Raw genomic sequence first — 9712 nt, forward strand, 5'->3', positions numbered from 1 at the left:
CCGGGCAGCGGCGGACGCAGAGAGGGAGGGAGCGGGCACACATCCGGGCCTCCGCCGCGCTCCGCACCGCCACAGCGCCCGCGGACGGAGCGGGGGATCCCGGAGCGCAGGTGGGGCCGTCCCGTCCCGTCCCGTTGGCGGAGAGGCGGAACTTCGGCCGAAGTTGCGCGGCGCGGAGGTAACGGGGGAGCGAGCTCCGACCGGCGCGGGGCTGCGGCTGAGCGGGGTCCGTGCGTCTGTCCCGTGTCTGTCCCCGCGTTCCTCCCCGCCGCCGATCCCGCTTCTTTCCCGCTTATCCCGCGTTCATGCCGTGCTCACCCCGTTTCTTTTTCCCGTGTCCGTCCCTTGTCCGTCCCGTTTATCCCGTATCCGTCTCTTTCCCCTACTTTTATATTCACCCCGTTCCTTCATCCCATGTCTTCATCCCCGCTTATCCCACTTTCCTTCATCCCACCCCTCCGTCCTGTTTCTTTGCCCGTATACATCCCATATTCATCCCATTCCTTCATCCCCTTTCCCTATCCCATATCCATCCCATTTCTTCATCCCAAGTATTTATCCCGTGTTCATCCCACTTGCTCACCTGATTGCTTTATCCCATACCCATCCCATTTCTTTTTCCCACATTATCCTTTATTCATCCCACATTCATCCCATTCCTTCTCCCCATTCTTTCATCCCATTTCTTTACCCCTGTTTATCCCCTATCTATCATAGAGTCATAGAATTTGTGTTGGAATGGACTCATGAGGATCTTTCATCCCATTCCTTTACCCCATATCCATCCCATTTCTTCATCCTTGTTAATCCCATATTCACCCTGTTTCTTCACCCTACTCCTTCATCCCATTTCTTTCCCCCTGTATTCCATATTCATCCCATTCCTTCCTCCCGTTTCTTTATCCTATTTCTTTTTTTCCTCTATTTATCCCCTATTCATCCCATTTCTTCGTCACCCCATCCCTTTATCCGGGCACACCCCTTCCCTGGAGTCTGTGACAGCTGTGTCACAGGGTCCCCTGTTTTCCCCCCAGGACACAGTGCTGCCCCTGCATGCGCTGCTGCCTGTCTCTGTGTCTCCCCCCGTGTCACCATGTCCCCTCGTGTCCCCCCATGTTACCCCATCACCCAGTGTCACCATGCCCCCTCATGTCACCACATCCCCCCATGTCACAGCATCCCTCTGCAGAGTCCCCCTGTCCCACCGTGTCCCCGCTGTCCCCAGCTGTCAGGGGAGGGAGGTGGCACAAGGTGGGACAAGGCAGCACCCGGGACCCCCCGAGAAGCGTGGGGTTTATTTAGGGTCGTGCATCTCTGTCTCTCCCCCCGCTGTCTGCATTGTGCTGTTCGATTGCTTGGCAGAATCCCCCTCCCCCCCCCCCCCCCCCCCCCGCTTCCTAAAGCTCCCAAATGGGTGGCCCCACAGAGCCCGTTATGAGCCGCATCACTTTTCTGCCTTGCTGTCCTACGTTTTTCAAAGCAGCACAGAAGGGCAGTGCGAGCTCGTGCTGTCTGCCAGCCTCATGCCATGCTGCACCCCATTACGTGCAGGGGCATGGCTGCAGCGCCGGGTGTTGCAGATTGTCCCCTGCATGCATCCTGCTGGGACAGGGGCTGGACAGGGAACTTTTGGGGACTCTGTGACCCCCTCAGGTCTGTGCATTTTGATAAAGGGGAGGATGGGGAAAGCGGAGCGAATAGTGCAAAGCTTTTGGGGCATCCCTAGTGATGCATGGATGATGTTGGGATGGAGCATCTGTACTCCTCCCAGGTTGTGGCATCGCTTGGTGCTGCCAGAGGATGGGGTGTTGTGATGGATGAGCCCCAAGCAATGGGATTTGTGCAATTTGGGGACGTTCTTCCTTTCTATCACAGTCTGTGCTTTACAGGGGTAGTGGGGGCAGCCCCGCTCGTCCTTTCATCTCATCAGTTTCATTAGATCCCATACTCAGGAGCAGAGGGGTGATAGCAGTGGGTCAGAGGCTGTGAGTGTATGTGGGGCCATTTGTCAGTAATGGTGCCCAATGTTCCTTACACCTCTGCATGCTCACAGTGCTGCTCGCAGGGCTGCAGTGGGGCTGTGCGTGGGCTCTGGGGCAGCAGGATGTGTTTGACAACAGAACTGAGCGATGATTTGGGACCAGAATGCAGAATCACTGCCTCCGCCTGAGGCTGCGGGATGGTTCGGTCCGACAAATGGGTGGACCCCACTGGAATCCATCCAGGATGCCTTTATGGAAATCCAGCCTCTGAGCACGGTGCAGGGATTTTATCTGTGGCTGCCAGTGGGCAAGAGGAGTGGTTGTATGGCGGACACGAAAGTTTTATGGCTTATCTGAAGGTTTTTTGGCTTATCTGAAGGTTGTCACCGCTGCCAGCCAAGCATCCCACTGGGGACACTGAGTCCATTTGGGATGTGGGGTGATGAGGTCCTTTTGGGTTGTGGGGTGAATGATGCTCAAGAAGGCCCTGAGTAACATTATGGGGACTTGCTGTTGGTGTCTCCCAGACTGCTGCTTCTTGCAGGTTTGGGGTCCAGTGTGGGTAGGGTTTACCTTTTGGCAAGGTTGGCTTTTGCCCTGTGGGATTTCTTGGTCATTATGGAGCAGGAACCTCTTGGTTCCCAATGGAAGAGGCATTGCCAGCGCTACATGAGCCAGGTTTACCAAGATGAACCTGTGCCCTGTTTTACCATTGAAGCCCAAAAGATCCTTTCGTTGACTTATCCCTTTACTGACTTGAGCCTTCTTCCTCTTCTTCTTGCTTGGGTTTCTTTATGGGGATGTTGTAGAATCCTAAGACCACTAGAGTTGGAAGGGTGCAGTGAACAGGGCCACCCACAGCTCTGTGTCATTTCACCGCTTTTGTTGGCACTCAGGAACACCCAGAATGGCTGCAGTGGTGCTGTGTTTTGGTGGCTTCATGGTGTGCCTTGAAATCCCAAAGAAGAACCTCGTCACCACATTGCATTAAAGGCTGCAGGGAGCCCTCAGATCGCGTGCAATTAATGGTGTGGTGCAGGAGCCGATGGGCTGCACACCAATCTCTGCATTCATTTCCCTTCACTCACAGTGTGCCCAGCGGTGATTTTGCTCGTGTGTGCAGCCCGTTGGTGTCAGAGCAGCCCTTCTGCACGGCCGGGGTTATCCTAAGCCTGTTGTCTCCACTGGGGCTTGAGCTGTAAAGCAATGCCCCGCTGTGCAATGCCTGCTGCACAGCCCTGCTGCCCAGTGCACAACCCAAAGGCGTGGGGAGGCCTTTGAAGAGAAGTAAATATCAGCCAATAAAATGAAGTAAAATAAATCAGCGGAGGAAATGAAAGCAACCTTCCAGTCCTGAGCGAGTTTCCTCTGGTGCGTTTTGGCAAGAGCTGTCATGGTGTTGGAAATCTGTGGGAACTTTCCATGGTCGCTGCCCAGGATGCAGGGAGGGACGGTGGGACCAGGGTGCCAGGAGCAGTGATTTGAGGATGTAACGTTCTCCTTTGCCCCACGCCACAGCGCCTTTCCCCACTCAGGGGGAAAGCAGTCTCTCACCCCACCCCACATTTTGGCCTTGGTCCTTATTGTCTCTCAGTATGTCCTGGTTGCTTGGCAACCCTGATGCTGTGAAGGGGACTTCGTCATCCCCATGTCACCCTCCTCTCTGTGGCTGTCTGCAGAGGGAAGGAAATGGCCCTCTCTGGCTCCTGTTCCCACCCCATCTGGCTCTGCTATGCTGAGACCCCAAATCAGCATCGCCCTGTCTGCACCATCCATGTCCCCATGTCCCCCAGCCCAGGGCTGAGCCCTCCAGCTCCCCGTTCCCCCGAGTCTGTAAGCTCCACGTGGTCCTGCAGAGCTGCCTTCGGACCTAGGGGTCAGAATTGGTGCTTGAAGAAACGTGCTCCCTCCAACCCAATGGGGATAGCTCATCCTTGCCCATACCCGTGTGTTATCACAAGTCATAAAAGCGTTTCTATCCCATCTTTTGGTGGGATGTGTCAAACTTTGTATGGACTGCTGCCTGGGTTGCTGCAGTCCTTGCATGGGGCAGTACAGGGTCTCTGTGTTTCATTTGGGTTCTTTGGCTGAGGTGAGGTCATCCTGGAACTCCTTTACGGGTAAAATCCGTTGAACTTATAGGGTCGGGGAAGCTGGAGCTGTTTGCGAGGCTTCTTGTTTCCCAGCAAGTGCTGCTGCTTTTCTTCTTATTATTAAAAACAAAACAAAACAAAACACAAACGATGGCTGAGGGGGCTTTTTTTTTTTCCTGGTGCTCTTTGGAAAGCGCTCAGCCTTGTAAATCCCCGCTGCGTGCCGGGGGCTGGCTCTGCTGGCTCGGTGCGCTGACGGAGCAGCTCCGCACGCAGCTGCTGCTCTCGGACCCTGTCGTTGCCAGCTCCTGGATGGACATCTCCAGGCTCTGTTTTGCCTCTGGGTCGTCCCATCCCAAAGCTGCACCTGGACCAGCAGCAGGGCTGTCCTGGAGGGTCGGAAGAATGTTCCTTTTTTGCTGCCTGCGTCTGTCTGCTCCGTATCCACGTGTATGGGCGGTGCGTGGTGGAGGTGCTGTGATGGCACCTGGCTGGCACGCACAGTTAGCAGTAGAGGGGTTTTCTTCTGCAGGTGATCCCAAATCAGTGCCCAGGAGGTTCTTTGGTGCATCTCCCCACCTTGTATTAGGGGTATGCAGTTTGATTTGTAACCTGGAAATGGGGAAGGTGCTGTATGGCGTGCAGCTGTGGTTGGGAGGGTCGCTGAGCGTGGGAGCAATAATGTGGAAGAAACCCAAGTTCTCCACCACCAACAAGGGCCCTCCCATTGCTGTTGGATGTTGGAACAGTTTGTACTTTAAGGCACCATTCCTGCAAAGCTTCTTGTACTCCTCCTTGTGTGGGAGGCATGGGGGTCTGGCCTGGGGGTCGTGTATTTTTCATAATAAAGTTAATAGTGGTGGGGAAGGTTCTTGCAAGTAATGTGTGTTTGGCTAACTCTGCAGGGAAGCGGGTTGGTGTGCAAACCATTGGTGAAAGCAGAGCTGCCCCCTCTCTTCTCACTGCCCTGCACCGTATGGGGCCATCAGTGCTGGGGACGGGGACATTGTTGTGCTCTGTGGGTTTTGGCAACCCCCAGGGTGGGTTGGCAGCTGGTTTTGCTCTAATGCTGAGCTGGAGGGGCTCGCGTTGGTTCTTCAGCAGAGGGAAAAGTAAAAAGGAGCTGTCTTTTGTCCACGCTGAGCAATGCAAGACTGAAGCGTACTCGCAGTTTAGTTGGAAACGAAATTTAAGGAGGAGATTTTGAGTGTTGCTGGGTGAGCAAAAGGCCAGGGAGTCCTCTTTGCTCAGCCAAAATTTTCTCACTCTGTAGATTGTATTCACCTTCACCATCCCTCCACCTCCTCTGCTGGTGCCAAGAGACACGGGTAGGGGTTGCTCTCCTGTTGCTATGGGTGCAATCCCCAGCCCATCTTACTGCTTAACGCAGTGGAGATTTTGATTCCTGTCCTTAATTTATTGCAAAGGGACTTTTGTGCCTTGCTCCTTTTGTTAGGTACTTTTGTTAGGGCTCAAGAGAAAAGAGGGAGCGGTGGCTGAGACGTGGAGACGTCTCTGGCTGGGGAAGAGTGAGGGTGATGCAGGTGGCAAATGAGCCAGAATCATCCATTTTTGGTTTTCTGCCCCGTTTTGGTCCAGAGCAAAGCAGGGCAATGGTGTGTCATTTCCCCCCAGCAGTGCCACCGCAGGCTCTGGGCACTGCTGCTCTGTGTCCCAGCGTTCCGCACCACCCAGTGCTTCCTTTCCAAGGGCTCTCACACCCTGCTGGAACTGTGCATAGAGAGCCTTAATGCCACAAAGCCTCGGGGTGGAGGAGGCAGGAAGGGATGTACAATGGAGTTGTGCCATGGGGATGGGGCTGGGATCCCCAGTGGTGCCCCACGTGGAGGTTGGGGTCAGGAATGGAGTCGGAGAGCTTGGCCATCAGATAAGCTCTGTTTTTGCAGCTCAGAGGGCAGCTGTCTGTGCATGCTGTGCATCAGCGAGGCTTTACACCAGCGAGCAGTTCCATTTCTCTTTTGGTTCATAGAATCATGGAATTATTGAGGTTGGAAAAGACCTCCAAGATCCCTAGGTCCAACCCCAACCTATCCCTACCATGCCCACTCAGAGTCATTGAGACTGGAAAAGACCACTAAGGTCATCTAGTCCAACTCATGCCCACCATGCCCACTCATAGAATCATTTAGGTTGGAGAAGACCTCCAAGACCAGCAATCCAACCCATCCTCCCATGCTCACTGGCCATGTTCCCAGGTGCCACATGGAATGCTGTACACAACCCAGAATTGCGCCAGTCGCACTCCTTACACCAACCAGGAGCTCATTTTGGGCTCCTTTGCTGGAATCTCATGGCCTGGCCACTGGATTGCTGCTGGAATGGTGGGGAGCGCTCTTGTTGAACAGTCACTGGGCACTGAATTATTGAGCGGCGCAGTCCTTGCGGCAGCAAACAGCAAACACTCAACTTACAGTGGTCTCAGCCAGGAAGCAAACGTGGGGCACTGCCAACCCCATGGAGCCCAGGGGCAGGATAAATCTTCTGTTGGTGCTCTAAGAAAGGGTTATGGTTATTTGGTCAATGATGGGCTTGTGCAGTAGAGAGTGTACGCTGATCACTTAGCTGCTGCTGCTGTTTAATTTGCAGCTGAAAGCTGCTGCTTTCTGCGGGGAGAGTTAGCGAGAACGAGCTGCTGCACCCCCGAATGAAAGCCAGGATCTCCCAGTGAATGGGGCACCTCCAGGCTGGGCTGAAGGCTGTGAACAATGGGGTTTGGGCCGTCTGTGCGCTGTGCTCTTCTCACCCGCCCTGTCGATGCTCTGTACCCAGCAGCAGGACCCAGCTCTGCAACTCAGCCCTTGTGGCTGCATCCATCTGGTGCGAGCTGGCTCTCTGTGACTTTCAGACCCTGCAGTGTCTTTGCACCAGAGGGTGGTGGGCATGGCACAGGCTGCCCAGGACAGTGGGCACAGCCCTGATCTGCTGGAGCTCGGGAAGCATTGGGACACTGCCCTCAGACATTGGGTTTGGGTTTGTGTGGTGCTGTGTGAGGGCAGGGTCTGTACTCAGTGGTCCTTGTGGATCTTTCCAACTTGTTCTGTGGTCTCTGTGGGGACAGCCTCGCTTCTCATGGCTCCTTTGCTCCTGGCTGGGAGGAGAGCTCCGAAACTCATCAGCCACGCAGATGGAGAGGCAGGGGAGTCATTTGGTTAAGTCATGAGATTCTCTTTTGTTGTTTTGAGACAGCCACAGGGCAATGGAACCCTTAGGGCTTGCAGCTCTAAGTGCAACAATTAAAAGTTGGGGCTATTTAGCGAACTCTGCATAGCTGTTTTTCTTCTTTCATAGTTCAGCTATACCTTTTAATTAATTCCCCTTAATTGCTTTTAATTTCTTTGCCTCCCCCTTTCTCCCTCAGTATAAGCAGTGCCGTCATCCTCTCCAATTGCCTTTCATGTTGGAGGCTCTGTGTTTGATTTCACTTCACCCACGTTGTGTCTTGCAGCTATTCAATTCCTGGAAAGCTCCAGCTCCAGAGATACAATCTAAGTGGATTCACAAAACCTAAAGGGATCGCATGCTTCATGGCTTTGTTGGTGCAGGAGATAAACAAAACACGATGAAAGATCCACCCTCCTTGGACAAGGGCTGCTTTCCATCACCTGTATCTTTGCACTGGGGGCTGCTCCATTGGGGTGACCTCCTGGGTACCCTAGGACAGCCCTTTAGGAAGGCAGTGTGTCACATGCCCTGCTGGCTGCTGGCATTCCCTACCAGCTGATGGGCATAGGATGGGCTGTGGGCTGAGATGCGCAGGGATGCGGCTGGGTGAGGTAGGCAGGGTGCTGCTTTCTACCATCCCATTGTTAACATGTTGACATTTGTCTCCAGTAGCTCTCAGTTTTCCTGTGCACAAAAGGGCTCGATGCCTTCTGGTGGAGATACATTCCAGCCCAGTCAAAAATCAAATAAAAATGCTGACAAACGTCTGGGGTCCAGCCCTCAGCAGTGGATATTGGCATCGCTCCGTGGAGCCTGGCCAACACGCTCCATCTGACGATGCCTCGGGGCTGGGAATTGGATATATAGGTTTTCAATACCATTGCTCTTCTTGAGTGGAGTCACCACTGCTCTGTCTGATCTACCCCTCAATTCCTGCTGCTCCTGTGTTTAGAATGGTGTTTGAGCACAGCACCCCCCTATGCTTTCCATGGTCCAAAACCTCCTTGGCAGCTTTCCTGAAGGACTGAGGTTTCTGGTGTTATTGATTATATTGCCTCCAGGTACTGCAGGAGTGATGCTGAGCACGGAGCTGTGTTCCTACTAGGCTGCACTGATGGCCGGCATTGGGGTCAGTAGGGAAGCTGATGGGTTGGGGTTGGCCTAGGTGATCTTGGTGATCTCTTTTCCATCCTTAATGATTCTGTGATTCTGTGGAAGCTCTTGGCTGGGCTCCATCCACCCAGCAATGCCCACTGATGCGATGGGCTGTCTACGAGGAAGCAACATCCATCGTGCTATCTGGGACTGGCCCCACTGCCTGCTTTGTGCTGTGAGGCTGTGCTTGTGCTGGTAAAAGCCTGGGGGAGTTAAAGCTGGGCATGAGTCTTGGTGGGGGCATGCACTGGTGTTAAGGCAGACATGCAGGTCAGCACGTCAGGGGCTGCTGGAGGAACTTGTTCGGGCTAATCTAGATGCTAGAGCAGAAAGAAACAGCTCAGTTTGAGTAGGAACTCAGACAGAGGGGTGATGGGTATGAGGAACATGGTCCTGGGGCCTCGGGATGCCAAGAAGAGCAGCAGTGCAAGCAAATATCTTCCACTAAAAGGACTGACGCATGCTCAAAATGGGTTCTTGCTGCCCTGTCAACAGCCTAAATGACAACAGCAGTGGTAACAGAGCCTTGCCAAGTCCCCCCCGAGGCAGGAGCCTGTTCTGATGGGCGAGGCATAGTGGGTCACAGGGAGGTGGGACGTGGAGAGATGGGACAGGAGGAGATGGGAGATGTTGGGTGCTGCTCTGGAAGGCATGGGCTCTGTGGAGCATGCAGCAGCTTGAAGTGTTTACGAGCTGGTTCATTTGTCTGCCCTGGGGCTCTCCTGTCCCCAGTTTTGTATCCCAGTGCCGGAGCGGCTCTGGAGCAGATAGTCGCTGCGATGCACAATTCCTGCTCCCGACTCAATAACCACCAGGACCGTGGGTTGCCAAGGTCTCCCCGTTGCTATAGCAAGAGGAGATGGGGCTGAGCGCAGCCTGAGCTCCGCCGCCGCACATTTCCCCGACCAGCGTCTCCTAATTGCACCTGGAACGCGCTGCGTAGATCACCGGATTAATATTTCATGGCCTTAAAAAAAAAAAAAAAAAATTAATTATCCAGGCATTTTCCCCTTGAATCAACCACAGGGTCTCTCTGGCTGGAACGAGTTTGCAGCACGAGTGGCAAAGTTACAATATTTATCTCCATAAACGCGTCACCCGAGCCACACTCTTCCTCGCGGGTAATTAGCGAGAGGCCAATCAGCGCGGTGCCGGGCAGACACCGGTTTGCCTCTGGGCGTGCCGAGGAGGTGATTTATGAGAGGGATGGGAGAGCTGTGGGTCTGGCCAGAGCTCTGAGCAAAACCGCGGCGGAAAAAGGAGGGGGGGAAAAAAAAAAAAAAAAAAAAAAAAAAAAAA

General features: G+C 53.9%; 1 protein-coding gene across 1 annotated transcript in view; it reads left to right on the top strand.

The window, feature by feature from the left end:
* Positions 7-9712, top strand: part of ZBTB7C (zinc finger and BTB domain containing 7C) — a 103967-nt gene continuing 94261 nt past the window's right edge. The window contains exon 1 of the mRNA XM_021380268.1: positions 7-178. The gene's annotated coding sequence lies outside the window, so the exon portion shown is untranslated. The remainder of the gene's footprint in view (positions 179-9712) is intronic.

Source organism: Numida meleagris, chromosome Z (genome assembly GCF_002078875.1).
Source record: "Numida meleagris isolate 19003 breed g44 Domestic line chromosome Z, NumMel1.0, whole genome shotgun sequence".
In the NCBI taxonomy this organism is placed as follows: domain Eukaryota; kingdom Metazoa; phylum Chordata; class Aves; order Galliformes; family Numididae; genus Numida; species Numida meleagris.